Source organism: Bubalus bubalis, chromosome 8, assembly GCF_019923935.1.
Source record: "Bubalus bubalis isolate 160015118507 breed Murrah chromosome 8, NDDB_SH_1, whole genome shotgun sequence".
Classification (NCBI taxonomy): Eukaryota; Metazoa; Chordata; class Mammalia; order Artiodactyla; family Bovidae; genus Bubalus; species Bubalus bubalis.
The window spans coordinates 47,370,919-47,387,332 of NC_059164.1; the positions used below are offsets into that span (position 1 = coordinate 47,370,919).

At 38.8% G+C, this 16,414-nt stretch overlaps 1 pseudogene; it reads left to right on the forward strand.

Annotated features, from left to right (window-relative positions):
- The first annotated feature begins 3,634 nt into the window (after positions 1-3,634).
- LOC123334698 lies at positions 3,635-4,026 on the forward strand (annotated as a pseudogene).
- The last annotated feature ends 12,388 nt before the right edge of the window (positions 4,027-16,414 follow it).

A 16,414-nucleotide genomic window follows, 5' to 3' on the forward strand; every position in this document is an offset into this window, starting at 1 on the left:
TTTCCAGAGCTTTGCTAACCAGGTTGCATACAGTGCTTTGAAAATCTAGAGGGATAAAACTTTCTAAGGCAGAGTTTCTCAGAGTATGATCTAACCCTCCCACTCCCACGCCCATCAGAACCACAAAGTGCTGAGATTCTAAGGTCCAACTCCTATATTTTTAGGAAACCCACAAATTATTGGTAAAATACTCAAAACTAGGACAAGAATTCCAATTTACAAAGGACACACAAACCCCACTTTCTTTACCATAAAGTTTATGTTAGTTTGGTAAATGGATGAAGATGACCAAAAATACATCTGCCTTCAAGGAGCAGTAAAGCCCCTGAGTGCTTGAAATTTATCCTGCCCCTTTCAAAAGAGGTGCACAGACACTTTTCCAAGGCCCCACAAACCAGATGCTTCTGTCAGAACTAACCCTCTTTTCCTAGTCACAGCACAGCACAAAGGTTATCCCATGAGATAGTCTATGTTCATACCTGCTAGAGACTTACAGACTAATCAGATTCTCACTGCTGATGGGGCTGGGAGATGAGAAAAATAGAGAAAAGAAGACAAACCCAAGTGTGCCAAGAACATCTCTCTCTTTGTTTAAGTCACTGGTGGCAGGCTTTCTGTTTCTTTGTAGCTGAATGCACTTCTGACTGATACTACTTGCATTTTAGTGAATACCACTGAAATATAGTTTCATATTTTATTAGTACAGATAACACTAATGATACAGCCCTTATCAAAGACAAATTATTAAGAACAGAATTGAACAGATGACATTTGAGAAAAGATGCCAGGAAAGTCTCCTAAAGGAATTAGAGTATTCAGTTCAGTTCAGTTCAGTTCAGTCACTCAGTCGTGTCTAACTCTTTGCGACCCCATGAATCACAGCACGCCAGGCCTCCCTGTCCATCACCAACTGCCAGAGTTCACTCAGACTCACGTCCATCGAGTCAATGATGCCATCCAGGCATCTCATCCTCTGTCGTCCCCTTCTTCTCCTGCCCCCAACCCCTCCCAGCATCAGAGTCCTTTCCAATGAGTCAACTCTTCACATGAGGTGGCCAAAGTACTGGAGTTTCAGCTTTAGCATCATTCCTTCCAAAGAAATCCCAGGGCTGATCTCCTTCAGAATGGACTGGTTGGATCTCCTTGCAGTCCAAGGGACTCTCAAGAGTCTTCTCCAACACCACAGCTCAAAAGCATCAATTCTTTGGCGCTCAGCCTTCTTCACAGTCCAACTCTCACATCCATACATGACCACAGGAAAAACCATAGCCTTGACTAGATGGACCTTTGTTGGCAAGGGAATGTCTCTGCTTTTGAATATGCTATCTAGGTTGGTCATAACTTTCCTTCCAAGGAGTAAGTGTCTTATAATTTCATGGCTGCAGTCACCATCTGCAGTGATTTTGGAGCCCAAAAAAACAAAGTCTGACAGTTTCCACTGTTTCCCCATCTATTTCCCATGAAGTGAAGGGACTGGATGCCATGATCTTCGTTTTCTGAATGTTGCGCTTTAAGCCAACTTTTTCACTCTCCACTTTCACTCTCATCAGGAGGGTTTTTAGTTCCTCTTCACTTTCTGCCATAAGGGTGGTATCATCTGCATATCTGAGGTTATTGATATTTCTCCTGGAAATCTTGATTCCAGTCCAGCATTTCTCATGATGTACTCTTTATAGAAGTTAAATAAGCAGGGTGACAGTATACAGCCTTGATGTACTCCTTTTCCTATTTGGAACCAGTCTGTTGTTCCATGGCCAGTTCTAACTGTTGCTTCCTGACCTGAATACAGGTTTCTCAAGAGGCAGATCAGGTGGCTTGGTATTCCCATCTCTTTCAGAATTTTCCACAGTTTATTGTGATCCACACAGTCAATCCAAATATTCTGCAATATAAGCATACTTTCATAAAGCAAAGTAAACTGTATGTTACTCTATAACTGGTAGTCGAGAAGAATGTTGTTACTCATGAGTCTTAGCAGAAGCCCAGCATAGAGAAGAGCTTGCTTAAAAGCATGGAGACAGTACAGTGAAAGAGTGCTTTGCAGCCACAAATTACTACAGTTAGTTAGTAGACTGAGACAACTATGCAGCTGCAGATATAGGCTATCCTCCACAAAAAAGGAAAAATGACTCCAAGGATGAACTCAACAGCCCAGAGGGTAGAGCTGGAGCTATGGGAAATGATTCTCAGGCTTTGCATCCCAATGAAGGAAGAGTCAACCTGTGTCCAGCTGAATTTCAGATTTGCTATGGATCAGTGACCTTTGAGTACCTCTTCACTTCCTTCTTTTTGAAAAGCAGTGTCTATTCTGATTAGTCTATGCCTGTGTTGGTTGTACCTTTAAGTTGCGGTATTTGGATTGAGAGGAGGTGTACTCAAGGACCTATGCTTAAGAAAATGCCCCTGAGGGAACTTCCCTGGTGGTCCAGTGGTTAAGACATGGCCCTTCCAGTGCAGGGAGTGTGGGTTTGATCCCTGGTCTGGGAACTAAGATCCCACATGCACTGCAGCAGGGTCAAAAAAATTTTTTTTAGGTTAAAAAAAAATTGCACCTGAGGAGCCTCATTCATACCTGGACCTAATTTAGATGAAGCATCCTGGACACTGAGCTGATGTTATAAAGTTCTGGGACTTTGAGGATGCTCATTATGAGCTGAGGATATTTTGCATGTCAGATGAATGTAAATAATTTGGTACCAGAGGGCAGACCATGTTGGCTTAAAATATGTTCACATGTTCTCTTAGGTTCTCCAAGAGTGGGGCCTAGTTCCCCTTGCTTTGAGTGTGAGTTGAACTTAGTGAATCATTTCAAAAAAATAAAATAAGGTAAAAGTGACAATATGAGTCAGAAACACTAGAGAAAGTAGATATGATAGTTTCAACAGTTGTAAAGTCTGGGGTTATGTAGGCAATGAGTCATCACAACCTAGAATTCTAAACTTGTCAAAACTGTCGATTAAGTGTTAGAGCAGAATAAAGATATTTCAGATTCACAAAACCTCAGAATATTTGTATTCACTCATGATTAGGAAGTCAACTGAGGATGTACTCTAGCAAAAGATGGAGAAGAGAAATAAATAAAGCAGATAATTAATAATAGCTAACATTTACTAAGTGCTTATTTTATGCCAGGCACCGTGCTGAGTCTTGTTCATGTATTATTCCGTTTAACCACATGACAATCCTATGAAGAATATACTATTACTTCCTTATAGAACAGGAGATTGAGTTATAAAGGAGCCAAATAAGTTACCTGTGTTATTGGTAAGTTGTAGAACTAAGATCTAAGCCTGGGCAGTCTGTCTGACTCTAGAGTCCATGATCTTAAACACTCCCTATCTTTCCAGGAAGTCATGTTACCATGAAACATGGGATCAAATCAGGACAGCAGCGAAGGAAATCTTCAAGAAGAAAGCTAAGAAGCAGGACTATCATCATCAGTGTAATAAACTGGGGCAGGAGAAGAGAAGAAATGAGTCAACTCTAGGAGGAAAAGAAGATGACTTCATAGATAGCATGATCTAAGAACATTAAAAGAGTGCAAGGAAACAAAGAGCAGTTAGAAAATCAAGGAAAATAAAAAAAATATATCCATAAGATGGAAAATCGCTGGGCCCAACCACGGCCCAGCAAGATGGCTCCTGCAAAGGAGGGTGGTGAAAAGAAGAAGCTGATCCTCCATCAACAAGGTGGTGACTAGAGAATATACAACCAAAATTCACAAGTGCATCCATGGAGTGGGCTTCAAGAAGCAGGCCCCTTGGGCACATAAAGAAATCCAGAAATTTGCCATGAAGGAGATAGGAATTCCAGATGTGCACATTGATACCAAGTACCAGGCTCTACTGGGCCAAAGGAATAAGGAATGTCCCATACTGTAACCATATGTGGTCATCCAGAAAAAGTAATGAGGATGAAGACTGACCAAACAAGCTTTATATGTGGGTTACTATATGCTGGTTACCTACATACCTGTCTGTCACCACTTTTAAAAATCCACAGACAGTTAATGTGGAAAAGAATTAACTGTGATTGTTGAATAAAGTTATAGAACTGCCTTCACATCTTTATTTTCCTTTTCAAGTTCCAACATAAAGGCTTGCATATCTTTAAGCAGTTTCCAGTTACAGGATCATCTGGAGAGTTTCCTAAGTACTGTGCTTGGACCTCTTCTCCCCAGTTACTGGAGTTTCTGAATATTTGGACAGGAACTAGGCAGGTGTTCTAAGGTGTTTTTGAAGTGCAACCTGGCTTGAGAATGACTATCCCAACTATAGTTGGGACACTGGAGGGTATTATCTTAACGCTTTTACATGCATGTCTTGTTGATTTTAAGATAAACAGTTTTCCAGAAACTGGCATGTAGAAGTTAACTGCTATTTTTCACATTTTAACAAACTAAAATGATATATTTCATAGTCTTAGATTTAATTAAACATGTTCAGTTCAGTCACTCAGTCGTGTCCGACTCTTTGCGACCCCATGAATCACAGCATGCCAGGCCTTCCTGTCCATCACCAATTCCTGGAGTTCATTCAGACTCATGTCCATCGAGTCAGTGATGCTATCCAGCCATCTCATCCTGTGGCGTCCCCTTCTCCTCCTGCCCCCAATCCCTGCCAGCATCAGGGTCTTTTCCAATGAGTCAACTCTTCGCATGAGGTGGCCAAAGTACTAGAGTTTCAGCTTTAGCATCATTTCTTCCAAAGAAATCCCAGGGCTGATCTCCTTTAGAATGGACTGGTTGGATCTCCTTGCAGTCCAAGGGACTCTCAAGAGTCTTCTCCAACACCACAGTTCAAAAGCATCAATTCTTTGGCACTCAGCTTTCTTCACAGTCCAACTCCCACATCCATACATGACCACTGGAAAGACCATAGCCTTGACTAGACGGACCTTTGTTGGCAAAGTAATGACTCTGCTTTTGAATATGCTGTCTAGGTTGGTCATAACTTTCCTTCCAAAGAGTAAGCGTCTTTTAATTTCATGGCTGCAATCACCATCTGCAGTGATTTTGGAGCCCCCAAAATAAAGTCTGACACTGTTTCCACTGTTTCCCCATCTATTTGCCATGAAGTGATGGGACCAGATGCCATGATCTTAGTTTTCTGAATGTTGAGCTTTAAGCCAACTTTTTCACTCTCCTCTTTCACTTTCATCAAGAGGCTTTTGAGTTCCTCTTCACTTTCTGCCATAAGGGTGGTGTCATCTGCATATCTGAGGTTATTGATATTTCTCCTGGCAATCTTGATTCCAGCTTGTGCTTCTTCCAGCCCAGCGTTTTTCATGATGTACTCTATAGAAGTTAAATAAGCAGGGTGACAATATACAGCCTTTTCCTATTTGGAACCAGTCTCTTGTTCCATGTCCAGTTCTAACTATTCCTTCCTGACCTGCATATAGGTTTCTCAAGAGGCAGGTCAGGTGGTCTGGTATTCGCATCTCTTGAAGAATTTTCCACAGTTCATTGTGATCCACAGAGTCAAAGGCTTTGGCATAGTCAATAAAACATGTACAGTTCTCTTTTAGTTCGCTTACTTGTAGTGGCCCCATGAAGTGTTTTTAGTCCTGGTTTACATGAAGCAAAAGCCCAACAGTAACTTTTCTTAAAGGTTACTAACAAAATCTGCTAAATTCAACCTGAAAGCAAGGTGTTTATACCACTGACATGAAATAAACACCATAAAGAGATCCCCTTTTGAAGCCCTATTGATGATAGTAGTGAGGCTGGGGGCTACTTGGAGTGTAATGTACTATTCTTCCACGAAAATAGTGGGTGGGGACATCTCCAGATTATACATTCACTGGCACAATCCAGACCTTAGACACTGAAACAGACCAAGATAATAGAAAAATCTCTTATTAAAAAAGCTTGGAGGCCAAAAAAAGAAAAATATCCACAAGATGGTCTTAGTCTGAATGAACCAACCAAAATATGGCATGTTTTAAAGCGTTGATGGTATATAGTGAAAAAGAATCCATTTCACCTTGACACTAAGGATGTCCTCATTCAAGAGGTACAAGTGTTGCAAACATGGATTAGTAATTCTAAGATTTGAATGCTATTTACACAGTCATAAGAACAGAAACCATTTATAGGTTTTCAATTTTTAAAATTAAACTCTGCACAATTAAAAAAAAGGACTTGATTGCAGGGAAGAATAAAATGCTAACAACAATGAAAGAAGTACAAAGCTGATACTAGGTGGAGGAGAAATAAAAAATGCACAAAGGATAAAGGAGACACCTTACAATGTAGGAAGTAAAAAATGATAAAACAAGTAAGAGATTTAAGTACCTAGCTTAAAATTACATAATGTGATGGTTAATTTTATGTTTCAACTTGGCTAGGCCACAGAGGGCCCAGATATTTGTTTAAACATTATTCCTGGTGCATCTGTGGTGATGTTTCTGGATAAGAGTAACACTGAATAAGTAGACAGAGTAAAGCAGACTGCCCTCTGAAATGTCAGTGTTGCTGTTCAGTTGTTCAGTCGTATCTGACTCCTTGTGACCCCATGGACTACAGCAAGCCAAGCCTCCACCGCCTTCATTATCTCCTGGAGTTTGCTCAAACTCATGTCCATTGAGTCAATGATGCCATCCAACCATCTTATCCTCTGCTGCCCCCTTCTCCTCCTGCCCTCAATCCTTCCCAGAATCAGGGTCTTTTCCAATGAGTTGGCTCTTTGCATCAGGTGGCCAATGTATTGGAGTTTTAACGTCAGCATCAGTCCTTCCTATGAATATTCAGGACTGATTTCCTTTAGGATTGACTGGTTTGATCTCCTTGCCATTTAAGAGACTCTGCAACACCGCATTTTGAAAGCATCAATTCTTTGGCCTCCAGCCTTCTTTGTGGTCCAGTGCTCACAACCATACATGACTACTGGAAAAACCATAGCTTTGACTAAACCGACTTTTGTTGGCAAAGTGATGTCTCCGCTTTTTAATATCGCTGTCTAGGTTTGTTACAGCTTTTCTTCCAAGCAGCAAGCGTCTTTTAATTTCATGGCTACAGTCACTGTCCACAGTGATTTTGGAGCCCACGAAAATAAAGTTTGTCACTGTTTCCATTTTTCCCCAATCTATTCGCCATGAGGTGATGGGACTGGATGCCATGATCTTCGTTTTTTAAATGCTGAATTTTAAGCCAGATTTTTCACTCTTCTCTTTCACCTTCAAGAGGCTCTTTAGTTCCTCTTTGCTTTCTGCCATAAGGGTTGTGTCGTCTGCATATCTGAGGTTATTGATATTTCTCCTGGCAATCTTGATTCCAGCTTGGGATTCATCCAGCCTGGCATTTCACATAATGTACTCTGCATATAAGTTAAATAAGCAGGGTGACAATATACAGCCTTGATGTACTACTTTCCCAGTTTTGAATCATTCAAATTGTTCCATGTCTGGTCCTAACTGTTGCTTCTTGACCTGCATACAGGTTTCTCAGGAAGCAGGTAAGGTGGTCTGGTATTCCCATCTCTTTCAGAATTTTCCAGTTTGTTGTGATCCACATAGTGAAAGGCTTTAGCATAGCTGATGAAACAGAAATAGATTGTTTTCTGGAATTCCCTTGCTTTTTCTATGATCCAACAGATGTTGGCAAATTGATCTCCGGTTCCTCTGCCTTTTCTAAATCCAGCTTGTACATCTGGAAGTTCTCAGTCCTTGGACTGTTGGAGCCTAGCTTGAAAGATTTTAAGCATTATCTTGCTAGCATGTGAAATGAGTGCAATTGTGAGATAGTTCGAACATTCTTTGGCATTTCCCTCCTTTGGGATTAGAATGAAAACTGACCTTTTCTAATCCTCTGGCCACTGCTGAGTATTCCAAATTTGCTTTTATATTGAGTGCAGCACTTTAAGAGCATCATCTTTTAGGATTTAAAATAGCTCAGTGGGCCTCATCTAATCTGTTAAAGAGTTCAGTAGAGTAAAGACTGAGTAAGAAAGAATTCACTGTCTCTGCCTGACTTTCTTCAAAATATTGGTCTTCTCATACCTTCAGACTTAGACTTGAAATGGAAATTACACTATCAGTCTCCTGCTTTTGGGGCCTTCAGATTTAGACTCAAACTATACCATTGGCTTCCTGGGTCTGGACTTCTCAGCCTCCATAATTGTGTGAGCTAATTCATATTTATACTGTTTCTTTGTAGAACCCTGACTAATATACATTTGAACTTCATTCATTATGCCTTTTTGCCCTCAGATCCAGTTTCTGCATTTCTCCTACAAACTATATTTCCTAGGTTCTTTGCCAACTGGCTTCCAGTGTAGTTTGTCGAACAGTGGTTTGACTGCAGAAAGGAAGGGAGGAATAAGCCCAGAATCTAGCTCCTTTCTGGGCAGCCCCTTCTCCTGTGATCCCAGTTCCTACCAGGCACAATTCTTTATTTCTCTAGCCCTTGGGTAGACACACTTTCTGGTGATACTTGGTGATTTTCTGGTGATACTCTGGTGATTCCTGGTCACCATCATTTTTTGCTCTGGGATCTCCCATCACCTAGTAACTGTTTAAATACCTATAATGAATCATTTTCTGGTTGGCCTCTGACTAAATCAGTAATACAGATAGGAATTCAGTAATATAAGTATACCTGGAGAAGAGGAGAGGAGAGAGAAGAAAGGTGGTATAAGTGAACTACATCTCATCTTCATATAGGAAGTCAGTAGATGGTGCACAATTTGATAAATCAATAAACAGCACTACAGTACATTATCTAGAATCATGAAGACAACAAAAAGAATAAAAATCTGAAATGGTTCTAAGTGTAGCCTCAAACTATGGAGTCAGTAAAAGGCCCGTATTGCCAAGGACTCGGGGGAGAGAGATGAATAAATGGAACATAGGGGGATGCACTACACGAATGCAAGATGTTAATAATAGGGGAAACTGTGTAAGTGTGTGTGGTTGGGGGGTGGCAGGGATAGAGAGGTACATGGAAACTCTTTGTCCTTTTCAGTCAATTTTTCCGAACCTAAATCTGTTTTTTAAAATAAACTCCATCAGTGAAAAAAAAGAAGGGAGGGGAGATAGGATGAGAGGAGGAAGCTACCTAAAAGACATGAAGGAAATTTAAACGTTAATACATATTTATAAGTGAAAGAAGGCAATCTGACAAAACTATATACTTTATGATTCTAATTACATGACATTTTGAAAAAGGCAAAACTATATAAACAGAAAAAAAGCAGTGGTTGCCAAGGTTCAGGGGGAGAGAGGAAGTGATGCAGAGCTAGAGCACAGAGGCTTTTAAGGGCAGTGAAACTATCCTATATGATACTAAAATGGTGGATACCTGACATTATGTATTTGTCAAAACTTATGAAATTGTACAACAGAAAAGGTTAACCCTAGTGTTAGTTAATAATAATGTGTCAGTAATGGGCCATCCTGTCCTAGCCCCAGCAATCAGACAAGAAAAAGAAATAGAAGGCATCCAAATTGGAAAGAAGTGAAACTGTCACTGTTGCAGATGACAAAATATTTAACATAGAAAATCCTAAAGACACCACCAGAAACTAATAGAGCTCATCAATGGATTTGACAAAGTTTCAGGATACAAAATTAATATACATAAATGTGTTGCATTTCTATATACTAACAACAAACTATCAGAAAAATAAATTAAGAAAGTAATTCCATTTATAATCACATCAAAAAGAATAAAATACCTAGGAATAAATCTAATTATGGAGGCAAAACAGCTGTATTCAGAAAACTATAAGACATGAAGATGTACAGATAGAAGGATCTACTGTAGTCAGGAATTGGAAAAATAATATTGTTAAAATGACCATACTACCCAAAGCAATCTAAAGATTCAATAAAATCCATATCAAAATATTAATACCAATGGCATATTTCACAGAGTTTGTATGGAAACACAAAAGACTCTGAATGATCAAAACAATCTCGAGAAAGAAGAACAAAGCTGGAGGTATCATGCTCCCTGATTGTGAACTATATTACAAAGCTACAGTAATCAAACAACATGGTACTGGCAAAAACAACAACAACAAAAAAGCAGACACACAGCTCTATGGAACAAAATAAAGAGTGCTGAAATGAACCCACACTTAAATGGGCAATTAATCTATGACAAAGGCAAAAAAATACAATGAGGTAAAGGCAGTTTCTTTAACAAATGCTGTTGGAAAAACTAGACCTTTACATGAAAACGAGTCAAACTAGGCCATTTCTCACACCACATACAAAAATTAATTCAAATGGTTTAAAGACTTAAATGCAAGTCCTGAATCCATAAAATTTATGGAAGAAAACACAGGTAGTATGCTCTTTGACATCAGTCTTAGTAATATTTTTTGAATATGTCTCCTAAGGCAAGGGCAACAAAAGCAAAATAACAAATGGGACTACATCAAACTAAAAAGATTTTGCACAGTGAATCAGTCAGTTCAGTTCAGTCGCTCAGTCATGTCTGACTGTTCATGACCCCATGAACCACAGCACACCAGGCCTCCCTGTCCACCACCAACTCCTGGAGTTCACCCAAACCCATGTCCATTGAGTCGGTGATGCCATCCAACCATCTCATCCTATGTCATCCCCTTCTCCTGCCCCCAATCTTTCCCAGCATCAGCGTCTTTTCAAATGAGTCAGTTCTTCACATCAGGTGGCCAAAGTATTGGAGTTTCAACTTCAACATCAGTTCTTCCAATGAATATTCAGGACTGATTTCCTTTAGGATGGACTGGTTGGATCTCCTTGCAGTCCAAGGGACTCTCAAGAGTCTTCTCCAACACCACAGTTCAAAAGCATCAATTCTTCAGTGCTCAGCTTTCCTTATATCCAACTCTCACATCCATACATGACCACTGGAAAAACCATAGCCTTGACTAGATGGACCTTTGTTGACAAAGTAACATCTCTGCTTTTCAATATGCTGTCTAGGTTGGTCATAACTTTCTTTCCAAGGAGTAAGTGTCTTTCAATTTCATGGCTGCAATCACCATTTACAGTGATTTTGGAGCCCAGAAAAATTGTCAACCACTGTTTCCACTGTTTCCCCATCTATTTACCATGAAGTGATGGGACCAGATGCCATGCTCTATCAACAAAAGGAGAAGGCTTCTTACTGAATGGGAGAAGATATTTGCAAACTATATATAATGAGGAATCAACATACCAAATATATAAAGAGTTCAGGCAACTCAACATTAAAAAATAATTAAAAATAGGCAGAGAAACAACAAATTTTTCCAAAAACACACAGATGACCAACAGGCACATGAAATGATGCTCAATATGACACATCATCAAAGAAAAGTAAACCAAAACCACAATGAGCTATCACCTTACAATTGTCAGAATGACTATTATCAAAAAAGATAAAAAAGAACAAGTGATGGTGATGATAAGGAGAAAAAGGAATACTGGTGTACTGTTACTGGCAATACAATGGTGCAGCTGCTATGGAAAACAATATAGATACTCCTCAAAAAATTAAAACCAGAATTACTACATGATCCAGCAATTCTACTCTTGAGTATTAATCCAAAGAAAGCAAAAACACTATCTAGAAAAGGTATATGCATCCCTATGTTCATTGTTGCATTATTTACAATAGTCAAGATATGGCAGTAGCCTAAGTGTCCATCAATAGATGATCACATAAAGTAGGTTATGGTGTATATATGATCGAATATTAGTCAGCTATAAAAAATAATCTTTCCTTTTGTGACAACATACCCTAGAGGATATTATGTTAAGTGAAGTGAGTTAAAAAGGAAGACAAAAACAATTTTTCTTATCTTTGAAATCTAAAAAGTAAAACAAATAAATCAACATAACAAAGCAGAAAGAGATTTACAGACACAGAGATCAAGTGGCTGCCAGAGGGTGGGAGGTGAGAGAAGGAGAGAAAAAGGTAAGGAAGATTAAGATATACAAGTTTCCAGTTGTAAAACAAGTAAGTCACAGGTATGAAGTGTACAGTGTGGCAAATAGAGTCTGTTTATATGGTGAAAGATGGTTATTAGATTTATCATGGTAATCATTTTGAAATGTATAGAAGTATTTATATATTTTATTTATATAAATATATAAATTTATATATTTTATATTATATAAATATATAAATATTTATATAGAAATATAAATCACTGTTGTGTAATAGGAACTAACATTGTATGGGTCAACTATATTGTAAAAATAAACAAACTGATAGAAAAAAAAGATCAGGTTTATGGTTACAGGAGGTAGGCTAGGGGAAGCCAGAATTGGATAAAGGCAGTCAAAAGCCACAAACTTCTAATTATAAGTTACTCGGGATGTAATGTACACTGTGATAAGTATAATTAACACTGCTGTATATTAGATATCAAAGTTATTGAGAGAATAAATTCTAAGAGTTATCATCACAAGGAAAAATAGTTTTTTCTATTCTTTTAATTTTGTTTCTCTATAAGATGATGCATAAACTTATGAAGTTCACTAAGATTACTGTGATAATCATTTCATGATGTATGTAAGTCAAATAATTCTGCTGTACACCTTAAACTTGTACAGTGTGAAAGTCACCCAGTCATTTCCGACTCTTTGCGACCCCATAGACTCAGTTCTTGGAATTCTCCAGGCCAGAACACTGGAATGGGTAGCCTTTCCCTTCTCCAGGGGATCTTCCCAACCCAGGGATCAAAACCAGGTCTCCTGCATTGCAGGCAGATTCTTTACCAGCTGAGCCACAAGGGAAGCCCAAGAATACTGGAGTGGGTAGCCTATCCTTTCTCCAGCAGATCTTCCCAACCCAGGAATTGAACTGGGGTCTCCTGCCTTGCAGGTGGATTCTTTATCAATTGAGCTATCAGAGAAACCCCCTAAACTTATACAGTGCTGTAGGTCAATTACATCTCAATAAAACTAGAAGAAAAATTTTAATTAAAAAAATGGGTCCTCCATCAATTATAATAAATATATTCCTATTAATGCAAGATATTAATAACTATAGAAACTGAGAGTGGCACAAAATTCTGTACTTCCTATGGAATTTGCCTGTAAACCTAAAACTGCCCTAAAAAAAATAGCCAATTCTACAAAACCTTGACTTAAAAAAAAAAGTCTAGGAAAGGAGTGTTTGTGGGTAAGGTGGGGCTTTATAATTGTTAGTCCTCATGTACTTTTTAAGGTTTTTTTTTTTTTAACTATGTACACATCACTTGGATTAAAATGTTTTTCATTTTTTAAAACATGTGTTTACCCACCAGGATGGCTACAATGAAAAAGACTAAAGATACCAAGTGTTGGCAAGGATGTGAGGTATCTAGGATACTCACATACTACTATGAAAGTTTGTATAAATTGGTATAACCACTTCAGAATACTTCGGCCACCTGATGTGAAGAGCTGACTCATTTGAAAAGACCCTGATGCTGGGAAAGATCGAAGGCAGGAGGAGAAGGGGATGACAGAGAATGAGATGCTTGGATGGCATCACCGACTCAATGGACATGAGTTTGAGCAGGCTCCAGGAGATGGTGAAGGACAGGGAGGCCTGGTGTGCTGCAGTCCATGGGGTCCCAAAGAGTTGGATATGACTGAGTGATGAACAACAACTTTAGACAATTGGAGGCCTCTACCAAAGTTGATTATTTGCACAGCACGTGACCCAGCAAATTCACTCCTAGGGCACCCATGTATACTCAGTCGCTAAGTTGTATCCAACTCTTCGCAACCCTAAGGACTATAGCCCACCAGGCTCTTCTTTCTGTTCATGGGATTTCTCAGGCAAGAATACTGGAGTGGGTTGCTATTTTCTCCTCCAGGGGATCTTCCCAACCCAGGGATCGAAACTGCGTCTCCTGCATCTCCTGTATTGGCAGGCATATTCTTTTCCACTGAGTCATCTGGGAAGCATCACTCCAAGACAAATATTGAAAAAAAAAAAAAAATTCACCAAAGGACATGTTCTCTTACATGCACTGAAGCTTTATTCATAATTGCCCTAAATTGAAATCCACCTAAATGCCCATCAAGAGTTGTAAAAACTTTGTAGAATATTCACAGTGTAATTCTACACACCAATGAGAATAAATAATTAAGAACTACATGCAATAATATGAAGGAATCTCACAAATAATTTTCAGTGAAAGAAGCTAGGCATAGGACACATAATTCCATGTATATAAAGTCCCAAAACAGGTTGTCTATGCTGTAAGAAGTCAAAATAAAGATTCTCTTGGAGGGGAGATGGTGAGTGATTAAAAGGGGCATAGGAGAATCCTTTGAGGGTACTGGCTAGATTTTGTTTTTTCAATCTGAGTGCTGGTTCCCTGAGTATACTGAATTTACGAAACTGTATCAAGCTGAGCTCATACTTTTCATACATCCACTTTTTAGTATGTGTATTATGCTTCAATAATTTATTTTGAGAGTTTTGAACCCTAAGCCACACTCTTTTTTTCTAATTCTTGCCACTAAACATTTAAGCAAATAATATGTATTTTAAAAATCCTGCCAGATGTATGTATGTGTGTTACTTTTTGTAAGAATCTCAGTGTAACATTTCTATGAATACTTTCAGAAGCAGAAGTCCACTTTTGAGTCCAACAAAATATTTATTCAAATTTGCTGGGTCAGCCATAGTGTTTGCTGTTGTTATTATCATTACCTTACAGTTGGTTTATGGATATGTTTATCATGTTTCAGATCATGGTTTAGCATGACATTTACCAAGATAAGTGAGTATGGACGGTGAGAAGTCATTGCTCTTATATCAAATCAGCAATCAGGCTCTGTTTTGAGCTTCTTACTACTAGGTAACTTCCACCTAACACAGTTCTTTGCGTCAGCTTGAGATACTGAAGCCTTAGCTTTCTCACCAAGTTAAAATATGCTCTGTTATTCTTTGTGCTATGAGGAATTATGTCTACCCTTGTGGCTCAGTCAGTAAAGAATCCGCCCACAGTGCAAGAGACCTGGGTTTGATCCCTGGGTTGGGACGATTCCTGGGACAAGGAAATGGCAACCCAGTCCAGTATTCTTGCCTGGGAAACCCCTTGAACATAGGAGCCTGGTGGGCTACAGTCCATGGGGTCGCAGACTGGACTTAGTGACTAAACAACAACAAGAAAAAAAATTATAACTAAACTACAGGCTGTAGACCCCAAGTCTGCAAATGAGTGAGTCAATGTTTCAAACATGAAGATTTTTTTTTACTTTCAGTAATAATTTTTTGCTGTTCAAATATATCATACTCATTTGTTTCCTTGAACAACCAAACTATAAACTTCACAGGAGTTTATTGTAATTTAATTCTGTACATGCAAAGTAACATGGTTCTTAAGCAACACTTCCTGAACTTATGCCAAGGGAAAACTTAGAGCGGAAATCTGGCAAGTTCTAAGATCAACAACGTTAATCTATTACTTTTATAAATTCTCAGATAGTTTAAAACATGTTACAGTGCATCTGAATTATCTTTCAAAGATATCATGATGATTAAAGAAGACCCCCCAAATTTTAAGAGAGCCTAAGAAAACTCCAACAGTAAAATCTCTTTTGTATTGGGTTGGCCAAAAAGCTCGTTCAGGGTTTTCCACATCTTACAGAAAAAATCCTGAACCAATTTTTTGGTCAAGCCAATAAGTCAACTTAATCCAAACTCTTGCTTTATAGTTTGTCAGCAGGCTAAAGATATTTCAAGATTCTTCTGTCTTCAATTTAATTCACCCACAAATCACCATCTCAATCCATCTTTTAGCTTTCCCAGACCACACTCTATTCTTGGGGTGCTAAATTCCCAGGGGATCAATCACTCTCAGCATTTATATTCTCAGCGCAGGTATCTCCAATTAATAGTATTTATTAAGAATTTCCTATGTGTCCACCACTAATATCCCCCTTTTTTTAAACTAACCACATATACTTGAGGAAGCTAAAGCATGGATAGTTTACACAACTTATCTCAAGTTCTAATTATGAGTAGTGAAACCATAATTCCACTCCAGGCACTGGGATTCAGTTTACTACACTGTGCTGCTTCTAATTATTAACAGGAACTTCAGGCCACACAGTAGTACTATGAATCCTGCCCTTGGAAATACTCTACTCCTACCTTCTAGACTAATGAAAATTCTGGCTTTACTCATTCTGTGGAACAGCATTTACTGCTGCTACTCACAAGGAGACACTTGGACATTCTTTCCTACCATGAACAAAGTGAGCTTTATTTAGACTTTTTATCACCACCACAGGAGGATTTGGGGCCAGGGTTCAAAACTGAATTTTGATGCATCTTTAAAGTCTTTTTTTTTTTTGCTGGCAAATTTTGGTAATGACAAGAGTGGCCATGAAATACCATTCTGGAGATTCACTAGATCATCTAAGCGGTGATATCAAAAAGAGCCTCAAGACAGTACAAAACACAGATCTCAAGACTGGTAGGAGTCTC